Here is a 15,648-nt window from a genome sequence, read left to right as displayed (position 1 = left end):
AGTCCTGCAGGGCATACTAGCCAGCCCCAACTCTTCTTGACTGCCTCCACCCATTATTCAGCTTTGGGAATCAACCCAAGTGTGATGACTGCAACAGTGAAACAGGAAGAACATAGTACAGTTGTGTACACTTACCATAAATGTAGATGTTCGAGTGTATTCACTGTTGCAGTCCTAGTTTCCCACCCTCCAGCCCCCTTGTCTCTCTCTCTCTCTCTCTCTCTCTCTGTCTCTCTCTCTTCCTCACTCTTTACAGGGCTATTGGTATTTACTTTCTACTGGTGGTGTTATTCCACCATAACTTAGCTCCCTGTTTGGGGGCTCCTGACATTTGGGGCAAGAAAAACTGATGTAATGGCGTCTGCTGCCTGTTTTTATACCACGGACGGCCTGATGTTAGTCCTGGGGTGACAGCAACCGACACAGAAATACTAAGCCTCTGGTATTCAGCCTCTGAGGGCTACCCCTGGCAGGATAACCCAAGTGTGATGACTGCAACAGTGAATACACTCGAACATCTACAATTATGGTAAGTGTACACAACTGTACTTTTTTGGTTCCCCTTCTGCAGAGATTATCAAAAAGTTTGATGAAAGGGGTAAGTTGATACCAGGAATGTCTAAGATTTTTCATCCTTCCTTTTCCAAATTTTCTAAGGAATTCTTTAATCCCTCATCCAGTTTTGGCAAAAAAACTAAATAAACAATCTCAGCAAAATGCAGGTAAACAGATGCATCTGAAGTTGTCAGTCTTCATTATATCATCAACTGGTGAGTTCGGTACCAATCCTTCGGAACTGACTCAGCTGTTTCTATAGCTCGTGGACTCCAAAACCTCTCAAGCACATCCCTTGCCCATAATGCTTAGGGTAGATTACCTCAGATCTTGTTTGCCGCTTTCAGCTTCAGATGTGGCTCTCCATTTCTCCCTCGAGCCTTACCAGTTGTAAAATAATTTTCATACTTTTCTCTTCTTTTCTTAGCTCAAACCTTTTATTTGGTCTGTCGCACCTTCAGAATACCTTTCAGACATTTTAGGTACATTTTCTTCCATTCTCTCACTTCCCCTCCCTTTCTGCCTACCATTAGGTAGCTCTTTCTTACCAATGCTGGTGTCTTTTACCCTCCTCTCTTACCGCTAGTTAAGTAAGTCTCCTGTTACCCTTGTTGGTAACTCTTTTTCCCTTTAAAAAACAAAACAAAACAAAAAAAAAAACACTTTTTTCCATTATTCTGTCCCCTGTTGTTTTTTTCTTATGTGTGTGGTACCTTTCTCTTCTCTAAGTGTGTGTGTGTGTGTGTGTGTGTGTGTGTGTGTGTGTGTGTGTGTGTGTGTGAGTGCGTGCGTGCGTTGCTGTCGCTGACTTCTCATGGAAATGGCAAATAAAGAGAAGGCTCTAGCTGGGTTTAAAAAATGTACGAATTGCAGTCATAAAATTCCTTTTTCAGACCAGAATTTATTATGTGTAAATTGCTTTGGTCCCTTAAATTTGGAAGAGGACTGCTCTATCTGCTATGCTTTCAGTTGGGTCTATATTAGATCTTTGAACGCCAAAACATTGACACCTGAATGTCAAAGTCTAGTAAATGTGACAGGCCAGTTACACAACTTTTTTCCCCAGGGAAAAATTTTGCATGGCCAACAAAAAAAAAAAACTCTAAAACCCTGCGTCCCCCACCCTAACTAAATATACCAGCTCCGAGATCACTATATATCGGGGAAAAGGGCAAATCCCCGATGACGGCCTAGCAAATTTTTTCCCAGGGAAAAAATTCAAATAATTGGCCTGTCACGTTTATTAGACTTCGACTTTTTGGTGTCGACATTTCAGCATTCGAGAACGTAAGCGTTCGAAGATCTAATATAGACCCTTTCAGTCACTAAACATTGGTAGATAGAAAGAACCAACTCATTCTGAAAGGCCTAATTCCCTACTCTTTTGGAGAGGCCATATCTGGATCTCTATTTCAGGTCAAGACTAAACAGAAATCTGGACATACTACTTCTGCTTCTTCTTCCTCTTCTAGATCCTCAGAGGTGAAGAAATGCTGTGTCTCGGTTCCGAGTACTTCCTTGGCGCAGAGCCCAAAAAAAGAAGACATCAAAACTGACTTGTAAATCCTCGACCCCGCAGCATGCTTCGGAACTGATGTTTGCTTCCTCAGTCCTGACAACTTCATCAGCACTGGAACAATTGGAATATTCCTTTACTCCACTACCTAGAATTCAGTATTGCCCTTCAGTGGACCCCTTCCCTGACAGGCCACCATCTCCATTCCTGGACAGACCAAAGTTCTACATTGTGGTCCTCATCTGTTCTTCCAGAAATCTGACTGAAGACAATGTAGAGTGGTTGGTGATGAAATTACTTTGAGGCCAAGGCGTGTCAGGCACTGGGTCAGTTCCCACCCCTTCGGGACAGGCACTGACACTTGCTGCTCCCCCCTCCATACCTCCTCCTCTAATCTCAACAGATACTTTAGAGGCCTTGGTTCCAAGTTTTCCAGAACCGACCATGCTGGTTCAGAATGTATCTTTTTCTTCAGAAAAAGTGATTGCCCGGAGCACTTCAGTTTTGTCGGAACTGGAGTCCTCTCTGGGCTGCAGCTTCACTGTCAGTTCCAAGTCATTGGGGTCTGCTCCTTTTTTATCTGAGCCATCTCAGCATCTTGGTGAATTGACACGGACATGTTTGGGTCTGACTTCAGTCTTGAAGGGGACCTTATTGGTACAGGGAGGGGCTTCGGTGCTGAGGTCATCCCTTTCAGTCCTGGAGCACCTCCTGTTTTCTGGTGGGTCAGTCTTCAAGGCCATGAAGAGGCATTGGGTACTTTTAGTAACAGGTCAGTTCTTTCCTTCTTATAGCCTCCGTCCTTGGCTGTTTTGGGCTCAGAGCATCAACCAGCCCCTCCACAGGGTCAGTGGGTACTGTAGCCTTAGGTTACCCAGCAGGGTACCCCTTCTTCTTTAAAACCTCCTCACATGTTCCCCCTGAGGAGGTCCCTCAGAAGAAATTGTGTAAGAGGAAACAGACTCTCCAGATGAGTCCATCACAGAAGACATGGATTTCAATGAGGGCGAAGAGTCCTCCAGATCACCTCCTGATGATGTCTGCTTTGGATACATCCTGGAAATCTTCAAGCAGGGGGTGGTTGGAAGTCCAACCGAGGAATCGTGTACCAGCAGGCTTTTGGTACCCACCCTTCTACTTCCTGGGTGTCTCCACCTGCCAACAAGCTCATTCAGTTGACCTTTCATTGGGTGTGGAAGGCCCCTGATGCCACTAAACCATTTCCCAAGAGACCAGGCAGAAGTATCACAGCCCCCGAGGATAAGCCTTTCCGAACAAAGAATGTTCTTACAGATGCCATGGTGGTAGCAGCAGCCACTAAAAAAGGAACCAGTGGAGGAAAGTTCTTCTATCCATCCTCCCCAACAAGGAGTCATGGATGATGGAGAGATTTGGGAAGTAAGTTTACACTTCATCGACCATTGCCTTTTGGTCTTTGAATTACCTGGCACATTTTACTAGATTACAGAGAGAGTTGTTAAAGAAGCTGTCAGATACTCTCTCAGAAGCTGTTTATGAGAAGGTATGAGAATCAGTCGCCTCTCAGTTGGCTACCCTGACTTCCATTTTTAATTTATCCATGAGACTGATTTCACGGGTAGCTGAAGGAATGACAAGAGCAGCAGGTTCAGATATTTTCATAAAGAAGCATGCCGGCATGGGTTTGTGCAAGTTTGCGGAGCTCTTCAAGTCTTCGTTTGTCAGTGCACCTTTTGATGGCTCTTCCCTTTTTGGCCCAACTGTGAGAGACACTTTAACTAGGTATGAGAAGGATGGGAAACTCCTTTCTGGCATAGGAGTACATTTTTCCACTCCTCAGAGGTCCTTCTTTAGGAACCAATGAGGAATGGGTAAAATGTGGTTTAGAAAATCCCAAGGGTCTTCCCAGACTACACCTGGTGAAGGTTCATCCAGGAGCCAAAGGGGGAACAATAATAGAAGATGCCACCCTCGTGGCAGAGGTGGCCCACAACATCAGGCTTTTAGGGAGTCCTCCTTCGGGAAACACTTCCAGCACTCCTGAACGGAGGCCTGATTGTCCACCTCTGGAGGCAGTCAGGGGTCGCTTATTCCTGCATCTAAAATCCTGATAAGAAATCATCTCAAATACTTGGGTGCAGAGAATTATTTCCAGAGGCTATATAATTCCCTTTTCCCTTTCTCCTCCCTAGAAATTCCCTGATGTTCCACCCAGTCAGAAGGAAGAAGCAACAGCCATTCAAATTCAGAAGCTGCTAGAAAGAGTCATCCAAGCAATCCTACCAGATCAAATAGAATCTGGGTTTTACTCGAGATTCTTTGCAGTGCCAGAAGAGACAGGGGACTGGAGACCGATTTTGGATCTCAGCAAACTGAACAAATCTGTTCGAAAAAACAAATTCCGGATGGTCATGGTTCAGTCCATTCTTCCGTTTTTAGGAAAGGATGACTGGATGTGCTCTATAGATCTTCAGGATGCATACTACCACATAAAGATGGACAGATGTTTCAGAAGATTCCTTCGCTTCTGGTTGGGTTCCAGTCATTACCAATTCAGAGTTCTGCCCTTTGGTCTCGCCACAGTCCCCAGGGTGTTCATCAAATGCATGGCTGTAGTAGCAGCTTAAGACTGCAAGGATTCCAGATGTTTCCGTACTTAGACGACTGGCTCATTTCCACTACTACAGGGCAGGTACTACTAACAGCAAAACAGAAAGCCTTACAAGTATGCAACCATCTAGGTATCTCAATCAATTTTGAAAAATCCTTACTGGAACCAACACACAGTCTAACTTTCTTAGGAGCTCTGCTGGACACAAGTACCTCCATTGCCTCACTTCCTTCATCTTGATTGGAAACTATCCAGAATCAGGTCCATATAATAGTACAAAGAAACAGAGTTCCAGCATGGCTAGTACTTCAAGCATTGGGATCAATGGTGGCTGCCATAACTCTTGTTCCCCTAGCCAGGTTGCACATGAGAATTTTACATGACTTCTTGCAGCTCAGTGTTCCATCCTTTAGCATCCCTTGTTTATGTCAGTCTCAACATGCAATAGAGATTTCTTATGGTGGATTAATTCAAAACCAGTCTTACAAGGGCGTCCCTTCATTCCCCCTCAACCCAAGGCCACAGTGACCACTGACGCTTCCCAGTTTAGTTGGGGGGCATTGCCAAGGAAAGACAGTCCAAGGCACTTAGTCTCAAACAGAAGTCAATCTGCATATAAATGTTCTAGAGATGAGAACAGTGCTGTTGATGTTGCAAGCACCTCAGGACTCTCTACCTCTAGGATGATTGCAATTCAGACAAACAGCATATCAGTGTTCTGATACATCAACAAACGGGAGAACCATATCTTACCCCTTATGCTGAGAATCCCTCAGAGTATAGCAGTGGGCGATCTCATCCAGCCGCTTTCTGATTGCAACACATATGCCAGGGAAGTCAAACGTGATAGCAGACAAATTGAACAGGTGCATCCTTCTACCTCATGAGTGGTCTCTCAATCTAGAAGTTTCAGAAAAGATATTCTGCACATGGGGCCAGCCTTGCTGCAAACTTTTGACTCCCTCTAGACAACAAATGCAACAGCTACTTTGTCATCATCCCCCAGAGGCAGAATTACCAAGGGATGCTCTTCTTCATAATTGGCCACCCGGTCTCCTTTATGCCTTTCCTCCAACCCCCACTAATTCCCAAATTTCTACAGAAAGCAGTCAAGTTGAAGAGCAAAGTCATCCTCTTTGCCCCATTCTGGCCTCAACAAATTTGGTTTCCCTTCCTTTGGCCTCAACTGGTACTACAACAACCTTGGATTCTGGATCCAACTCCAGACCTCCTGTCACACCCTTCAGGCATCAGTCACCCAGACATTACAACTCTCAAGCTGACAGCTTGGTTTCTCCAATTCCAATAGTGGCCAGGCATGATATGTCATCTTCCCCAGTCAGACGCATACTTTTGTCATGTCATAAACCATCTACACGCAAACTTTATGTAAGTAAATGGAAATGATTCGATGTGAAGTTGTTTTATCTCGCCATTCATTCTAACAGATGGGTTTGGAGCCAATCCTCGGCTCCGACTTGGCCAACTACAAAACTCAAGGTCTTCAGACAGCTCGAGGCCAAGTCACTATTTCATGATGCACCTTGTATTACCTCAGATCAAGTTTGCCACTGCAGCAGATCGGAGGATATTTCGCAGCTTGGACCAGTAGCATTTTCTTCTTTAAGAAATTTTCTCTTAAAAGACTTTTAATTATAGCTTACTAAATTTCCTTTCCATTTAGAAGCATTTATAGGATTTGTAGAACTAGTTTGTTTGCTATATTCAAAGCTTTTCTATAGCTCCTTTGGCCGTCATTTTATTAGGCTTTTATTATCTCCCTTCCCTTATTCTGGTGTGCCTTTAGATTTAAAATGTTAGCGGAGTGTTTTATTAGTAGTTAGACATTTACTTAGAATTGTAGAGCCTGTTTTAATTTAGGGGCTAGTTACTGCTTGAAAGTTCAAATTAGAATAGTTGTGTGTTTGTTGAACATTGTTTCTCTTTGAGATACTCATATTGGTAATTTAAACAGTTTTTTTCTTGTGTGCATTTATATTTACAATAGACAGTTATTTACGGCTGACCAAGAGAAGGAAAAGCAACCAAAATCTGGGTTCAAAATATGCCCAAAGTGTGGACAGAAAATGTCTGTGAGTGATGAACACATTAATTGTGTTTATTGTTTGGGTGCTTAATACCTACAAGAAGGCTGCTCCATCTGCCATTCTTTCAGTAGCCATGTTCTACAGGAAAGAAAGAGAAAGTTGATTGACAGAGGGTTATTAAAATCCTCTTTTCAAGAAGCTTTGAGTAATCATGATAAAATATCAAAGTCTCCAGAATCTACCAAGTCATCGAAATCAACATCCTCGGAGCATAGAACTTTGGCTCCGATACCACCAAAAAAATTATCGACGTCGGCTGCACAGCCTTCGGAGCTGAGTGTCGTAACTTTCTGGAGCTGGTCCCCAGTCCTGGAACCGGTCTCCGCAATGTTTAAATCACCAGTTTTGCAATCGGTGGCATCATCGATCCATTCATCTCGGTCCTCAATAATTCTATCTGATTTGGATGTGGATCGTATGGTGCAAAAGTTGTTACAGGCACCGGTGTTTGCCAAATTATCGGTTCCGACCCAAGTGGTTTTAGAACCGACAGCTGCTCCTCCATCTACTTCTTTTCCTCCTCCGAGCCAAACCGGTCCTTCGGGGTTAGAGCTGATGATCGTGGAGCCTTTGGAACTGACATTTGATCCAGTGCCATCAGTGCCGACTACTCAGACTTCCTTGGTGCCTATCTAGGGGACTAGGAGCCGACACTCACAGGTCGGGTCTGGGAGGACAGCCAGACTGATCTTTTGGTTTCAACTTTGCCTCTTGGAGCTTCGGTACGGATAAGTTCAGCTCCTACCTCTGAATCAGAGCCCACTGTTTTGGTGCTGAGGGAATCATCTGCTTTTTCAGACCTAGGGGTTTCTTTGCATTGGAGCAGGGGTGCCTTTGATGCCATGAGGAGATTAATGTCCCCCAGGGCATCCACAACCTCAGGACCAACTATCTCTTCCCCTAAAACGCCTGTGTCTACTTCCGCCTCACAGATCCCTTTGAAATGTAGAGACACTGAGCCTCAGGAAGCCCCACTGAGTGGACCCTGCTCTTCCAAGACCTCACCGGAGGCTCCCACTGATGAGGTTCCCAGAAAGAGAATATGCAAGAGGAAGCATCTAGTCTCCCCGCAGGAATCTGTCACCTCAGACACTGACTTGGATGAGTCAGAAGGGTCCCCACGGTCCCCCTCGGAGGATATCTCATTTGCAGATATCTTGGAAATCCTAAAGCAGAGGGGTGGCTGGAAGCTCACCAACCCTACTGATGATGAGTCGGTCCTCCTGAAAGCATGTGGGTCTCAGCTCTCCACCTCTTGGGTGCCTCCACCATTTGATGAGCTTATGGAGCTGGTCTCACAAAGAGCATGGAAATCTCCAGACACCATTCAGCCTATCCCTAGGAGGCATAATACATTTATTTCTTCTCCTCAAGATAAGACTTTTCTCACAAAGGGAGTGCCTGTTGATGCCATGGTGGTGGCAGCAGACACCAAAAAGGAGATGTCAGAAACTTCTTCATTTGTCCATCTTCCTAACAGAGATTTTAGGATAATGGATAGATACGGGAAGCACATGTTCATTTCAGTGACTTTTGCCATGCGATCACTGAACTACCTCATACATTTTACAAGACTGCAAAGAGATCTCCTAAAAGAGCTTGGAGATGCTCTACAGGGTACGGTAGCTGAGGGAGTTGCAGACAAGGTTGCTTCCTAGCTTGTTACTCTTAATTCCGTAGTAAACTATTTCATGCTTCTGATCTTATATGCAGCTGATGGAGGGAGCAGGGCAGTGGGTACAGGAATTGCTCTTAAGAGACTCTCCTGGATGCGCTTATGTTCCTTTGCAGAGCCCTTTAAGTCATCCTTTGTGAACACCCCTTTTGATGACTCGTCTCTTTTCGGGCCCAAAGTAAAGGAAACGCTTAACATGTGTGAGCAGGAAAGAAAGACTGTCTGCCGTCGGAGTCTGTTTTTCCACCCCCACTAGGCCCTACCCCCAAAGATAAAAGGGAGGAAAGATGTGGTTCCGAAAAACCCAAGGAGCCTTTCAGGACACACGTAGTGAACCCCCCCCTCCAGGGACAGAGGAGGGGGTAATGGAAGACGCTGCCCTCGTGGCAGAGGGGGTCCACAGAATCAGGGAGACAGAGATCAGTTCTTTGGGAAGCCCTACCAGCGCTCCTGAAAGGAGGCCTGACTGTCCAACTCTGGAGGCAGTCAGGGGTCGCTTATCTTTGTACCCAGACGCCTGGCTAACAATAACAAATGACAACTGGGTACAAAGCATAATATCCAGATGATATTTTATTCCCTTTGCCACTCCACCTCCCTTGATAACAAAAATCCCAGACATTCCACCCAGTTACAGGGAACAAGCAGGGGTCCAAAGGTTGCTAGAAAAAGGAGTCATTCAACCTGTCCCCACAGATGAGATAGGATCTGGAACCTACTCACAATTCTTTTTAGTTCCAAAAAAACAGGGGACTGGAGACCTATTTTGGACCTCAGCAGACTAAACAGATCTGTCAAGAAGGAGAAGATGTAATGTGATCCTATCTCGCCTACATTCTCTACAGATGGGTTCGGAGCCGATCCTCGGCTCCGACTCGGCGCTGTACAATAGAACGCAGTCTCTTATTGGCTGAGTCACCTCATATCCCAGGATGCACCACCACTACTTCCCCAGATCTCGTTTGCCGCTTTCCAGCATAGACGTGGTCTCGGACTTGGCTGAGCTAAGTACCTCTAGTCAGAAACTTTTCTGTCAAATTTCTCTCTAACACTCACCCAAAAGCTGTTTTAATGGCTAGCGTTGTTGTGTGATTGTGTTTTGGTACATTTTTTGTGGAAGATTGTGTATTTTTGTTGGTGAAAAGGCTCCGTTTTAGTTAGAGGGGCCTAGCCCTGCCTTAGGCATTTAAGTTAGAGCCTAGTTGTCGGTGTTAACTGTCTTTTTGTCTAGAATTGTTGCTAAATTTTTCTTTTAAACCATGTCTAAGGAACATAGACCTTCCGGTTTTAAAAAATGTGTTAAGTGTGGTTACAAAATGTCTATAACGGATGATCATTCCTTATGTGTTTATTGTTTAGGTCCCAAACACCTCCAGGAGTCCTGTAGCGTTTGCCACGCTTTTTCCTCTCGAGTCCTCCAAGAGAGGAAAAACAAATTGATTTTAAAAGGGCTCATTGCCCCTTCTTTTGAGGAAGCCTTATCCTCTTCTTCTTCCCCTTCTGGCAAGAAGAAAAAATCTTCGGCTCCGACCAGTCCGTCGGACCCGATAGCTAAAAAGTCTAGGCAGGCTTCTCCGTCGGCTCCACGGACTTTGGAGCCGAGGGCGGAACGGTCTGCCTCGATGTCTCCAGCCTCGACTCCTCTGGCTTTGGAGTCGAGAGCTCGGGCATCGAGAGGCGTGTCACCTTCATCGGCTCCACTGCCTTCGGAGCCGATGGGGGTTACCCGCTCAGACACTTCCACTTCGGAGCCGAAGTCCACATCGGCTCCGAGGGAGATTGCAATAGTAGTGGAATCTTCCTCGGTGCCGATACGCCTCGAGCCTTTACGGAGACGGTCCCCCAGTCTTTCGGAGCCGGCGGAGAAGTCGACTTGGACCCGGTCGGTCTCTTCTCGTTCTTCGAGGATGTCCGATTCGGATGTAGACAGGGTGCTTCAGAAGCTTTTCCAGTCACCGGTCTTCGCTAAATTGATCTCGACTCCTGCCCAGTTGGCTTTGAAGCCGATCCCCCATCCTTCCTCTTCCATTCCTCCTCCGACAGCCTTGGCGCCGTTGGAGTTGGTGTTGGTGGATCCGGTCGAAGTTATCGAGTCGGCTCCGACTCTAACTTCAACCCCATCCCTCAGGTCGGGGTTCGGTACACGGACCTCCTCAGTCGGCCCCGGGGGGGATGCTTCGGAACCGATCCTTTCGGTTCCGAGCCTCCCTCTAGGTGCGCCAGCTCTGGGGCTCGGTTACTGTTGTGGCCTCGGGACGGACCTTCCCAGGATTCTGGGGGCCCGCATTCGATGCCATGAGAAGTGCTTTAGCCAAATCCTCTGTGGCCACCGACCTTTCCACCACCACCTTCCTTGGGCATGGAGACTGGCGCTTCTGGAGTCCCCTGTCTCGTGACAGCGGAGCCCCTGGGCCTGAGGTTACCCCATTGGCGGTTCCTTCTTCCTGGAGGTTCCTCCGACACCTTCGGAGGAACCGCCCAGGAAGAGACAGTGCAAGAGGAAACACGCCGACTCCTGACGAGTCCCTCACATCGGATACCGACCTCGATGATGCGGAGGGTCCCCAAAGTCGCCTCGGAAGATGTCTCCTTTGCGGACATTCTAGAAATCCTTAAACAACGAGGCGACTGGCAGTCCAAACCCCCTTCCGCTGAGGAGTCGGTGTTCCTCAAGGCCTTGCGGGCTGAGCCCTCCGCCTCCTGCGTCTCTCCGCCCTTCCATCAGCTTGTGCATTTGATGTCTCGAAGGGCGTGGCAACACCCGGATTGTGTGGAACCAGTGCGAGCTCGTCCCAATAAGTTTCTCTCGGCACCCCCGGACAAGGATTTTTTATCTAAAGGTGTGGCTGTAGATGCTATGGTGGTGGCATCTGCCACCCAACAAGATGTGGCAGAGGCTTGGATGTCCATCCCTCCCCCTAATAAAGAGTCTAGGAGCATGGATCGGTACGGCAAGCGTACCCTTTCTTCAGCGACCTTTACGTTAAGGTCTCTGAATTATCTGGCACACTTCACCAGACTGCAGAGGGATCTGATCAAGGAGCTGTTGGATGCCCTCTCGGGTAACTTACCTGAACAGTTAACACAGACGGTTAACTCTCAGTTGGCTACCCTATTCTCATTATCTAACTCGTCCATGAGGCTAATTTCCTATGCGGCCGAAGGAGCGAGTAGAGTGGCTGGCACAGGTGTTGCTCTACGGAGACAAGCCTGGCTACGCCTGTGTCATTTTGCAGAGGCCTTTAAGTCTTCCTTTGCCGACGCCCCCTTTGATGGGTCCTCATTGTTTGGACCCAAGGTAAAGGACACTTTGACTCGCTGCGAACAGGAGGGTAAGACCTTGGCTGTCGTGAGCCCGCTTTTCCACTCCCCTCAGGCCTTATCCCAAGGCCCGAAGGGGAGGGAAAATGTGGTTCCGTAAGTCTCAGAAGCCTTACTCGTCGCAGCAGAGCGACCCCCCTTCTAGAGGCAGAGGAGGGGAAATTTTTCAGGAGATGCCGTCCCAGAGGCGGCGGAGGCCCCGCAACACTGGAGACCGCGAGTCCTTTCGTGGCTCCTCCTCCTTCCAGCATCCCTGAAGGAGTACCCGACTGTGCAGCTCGAGCCAGTCGGGGTCGTTCAAGCACCTAAAGGCATGGGAAGATATTACTCAGGACCAATGGGTGCTTGAATCATTGCCGGAGGTTACTCCATCCCCTTTGTTCAACCACCCCACCAGCCCAAAGAATCCCGGACCCACCACCCAGTCAACGGGATCACGCGCCCAAGTATCAAAGCTGCTTCAAAGGAGTCATCCAACCTGTCCCCGCAGACCAGGCCGGATTAGGGACTTACTCAAGATTATTTTGGTGCCAAAAGACCGGGGACTTGAGACCCATTTTGGATCTCAGCAAACTAAACCGATTTGTAAAAAGTCCAAATTTCGGATGGTCACTCTACAATCCATTCTCCCGCTTTTGGAGAAAGGAGTTTGGATGTGCTCCATAGACCTCAAAGACGCCTACTATCACATTCTGATGGATCAAGTGTCGAGGAGACACTTACGCTTCTGCCTAGGAGACAGTCATTTTCAGTTCCGAGCACTGCCCTTTGGTCTCACCACAGCCCCCAGGGTGTTTACCAAATGTTTGGCAGTCGTGACTGCTCACTTGAGAAGTCTAGGATTCCAGGTGTTTCCATACCTAGACGACTGGCTCCTAACTGCCGCCTCCAGGCATCTACTCTTGGAAAATTTAGCAGCCACTATAGCTCTGGGCAAATCCTTAGGAATCACCTTCAATTGGTCAAAATCTGTATTGCAACCATCTCAGCGTATTCTGTTTATCGGTGCAGAAATAGATTCAAGGCAGATGCGGTCTATCTCCCTGCAGAAAGGATCGCGATGCTTCAGTCTCAGGTTCGGGCCTTAATCCTCAGATGTCGTGCTCCAGCAAGAATGGTCCTACAACTGTTGGGCTCCATGGCAGCCACCATTCTTCTGGTCCCCTTGGCAAGGTTGCACATAAGGATACTTCAGTGGCTCCTCTCAGTCCAGGGGTCTTATCAGGACCTTCCCCTCAGTCACTGCATTCTGATCACGGACACGTGCAAACAGGATCTTCGTTGGTGGCTTTTATCCCCCAATCTGAATCAAGGGCGACCCTTTGTTCCCCCACTCCCCTCTGCCACGCTGACTACGGACGTCTCCCAGACAGGGTGGGGGGGTCATTATCTGGACAGGTCGGTCCAAGGCACGTGGCAACCCGACAAGAGTCTTCTTCATATCAATATCCTGGAGATGAGGGCGGTGCTTTTAGCGTTGCAAGCACTACACGATCACCTCCCCCAGGGTACAATTGCCATTCAATCCGACAGCATGTCGGTAGTCTGGTACTTAAACAAGCAAGGAGGAACCAGGTCCTATCCCCTTTGCAGAGAGGCCATGAGAGTATGGGATTGGGCGATTGCTACCAAGCGTTTTCTAAGGGCAACGCACATTCCGGGGAAATCCAACGTGATAGCCGACAGACTGAGCAGAACCATTCTGTTCCCTCACGAGTGGTCCTTGAACAACAGAGTGATAACACAGATTTTCACAAGATGGGGAGTCCCCTGTTGCGATCTCTTCGCAAGCCCCCTCAATGCGAAATGTCACCACTTCTTCACTCTGACCCCAATTTCGGGGGAGACCCCCAAGGACGCTCTAGTCCACGATTGGCCCTCCGGTCTGCTATATGCCTTTCCACCAGTTCCCCTTCTTCCCAAGGTGATTCAGAAGGCGATTCGCTTGAGAAGGAGAATGATATTAATCGCCCCATACTGGCCTCGGCAAATCTGGTTCCCCTTTCTTCACAGGTATGCATTGGAGGGTCCTTGGTTCCTGGACCAAGTTCCAGACCTTTTGACTCATCAGTCAGGACAACTCCATCAGTCCCTCCATTCGTTGAAGTTGACAGCCTGGCTACTCCTCTTCCAACCATAATTAGGAGCCATTCTTTGGCTCCTGAAGTCATACACATCTTGTCTTCGGCCCACAAGACCTCTACAAAGAAGATATATAGCAGTAAATGGAAGAGGTTTGCTATTTGGGCCCAACTCCGAGGATTAGACCCAATGACAGCCTCGGTATCAGAAGTGCTGAAGTTTTTAGCCTCCCTGTTCCAGCAAAGTTGCTCAGTATCTACCATCAAAGTACAATTGGCGGCTATTTCCAATTTTCATGAAAGTGTGCAACCTCCCTTAATGAGCAACAAGCTCTGTAAAGCCTTTATTAAAGGAGCTTGGCTTTTACGACCCCCCACTTCGCAACCAGCACCTCCGTGGGATCTGAATCTGGTATTAGGTGCTTTAACCTCACCACCCTTTGAGCCGGCAGCAACCTGTGATCTGAAATTCCTTTCTTGGAAAACTGCCCTTCTAATTGCTATTACTTCAGCCAGACGGGTTTCAGAACTTCAGGCTCTATGTGTTAAACCGCCTTACTTGGTATTCCACAAGGATAGAGTATCTCTTAGGCCAAACCCATCTTTTATACCAAAGGTTTGTTCTAATTTCTGTCTACAACAGTCCCTGGAGCTACCGGTCTTCTTTCCCAAATATTCCAATAGAGCTGAATATACTTTTCACTGCTTAGATGTGCACAGGCAATTACGATTCTATTTGGATAGGACACACAAAGCACGGAAATCAGATCAACTGTTTGTGTCCTTTTCGGATAATAGATTAGGCAAAGCCGTCACTAAAGTCACTATTGCCAAGTGGATCAGGGACTGCATCACTCACGTTTATCTCATCTCAAACAAAGAGCTCATAGCTCCAGTTAAAGCTCATTCTACTAGAGCTATGGCCACTTCGGCAGCCTTTCATTCCAAGCTCTCTATTGGCGACATTTGTGCAGCTGCCACGTGGACATCTTCACACACCTTTGTTTCTCACTACAAATTAGATGTGGCATCCAGGGGTCGAGCTTCCTTCGGTTCCACAGTTCTCAGGAGTGTTTTCCAGTGAGCCACCCGAATTAGGTGCTAGGACGCTGTCCCATCTGTAGAGAATGTAGGCGAGATAGGATCACATTACATCTTTTAGTTATGTACTTACCATAACTTTAGATGTATGGGATCCATCTCGCCTACATTCCTAATAACCCACCCTCCATCCCCCTGCCTTGCAGACCAGGAGAGACCGGACGATCCGAAATTGATCTTCTTTCCTCTCTTGAAAGACCTGAGTATGTTATGACAATAGTATGTCTCTGTGAACATGAATGCGAACAAACAAGATCTGGGGAAGTAGTGGTGGTGCATCCTGGGATATGAGGTGACTCAGCCAATAAGAGATCATGCGTTCTATTGTATGGCGTCAGAGTCGGAGCCGAGGATCGCTCCGAACCCATCTGTAGAGAATGTAGGCGAGATGGATCCCATACATCTAAAGTTATGGTAAGTACATAACTAAAAGTTCTGGATGGTCACACTACAGTCGATACTTCCCTTTTTAGGGAAAGACAATTGCATGTCCTCGATAGATCTCCAGGATGCGTACTACCACATAAAAATGGCCAGACCATCCAGGGATCATCTGGGCTTCTGGCTGGGAGCCAATCACTACCAGTTTCAAGCCCTGCTCTTTGGTTTCACTACAGCCCGAGAGTGTTCACCAAATGTATGGCAGTGGTCACGGCTTACCTGAGGCGTTTGGGATTCCAGGTGTTTCTGTACTTAGACAA

General features: G+C 47.4%; 1 protein-coding gene across 1 annotated transcript in view; it reads left to right on the top strand.

The window, feature by feature from the left end:
- The window catches only part of IFIH1 (interferon induced with helicase C domain 1), a 2,457,004-nt gene that overhangs the window by 1,610,061 nt on the left and 831,295 nt on the right, over nucleotides 1-15,648 (top strand). The window lies entirely within an intron of this gene.

Source organism: Protopterus annectens, chromosome 6.part0 (genome assembly GCF_019279795.1).
Source record: "Protopterus annectens isolate FY-2018-M chromosome 6.part0, PAN1.0, whole genome shotgun sequence".
NCBI classification, from domain to species: Eukaryota; Metazoa; Chordata; order Ceratodontiformes; family Protopteridae; genus Protopterus; species Protopterus annectens.
This window is presented reverse-complemented; position numbering and strand designations above follow the sequence as displayed.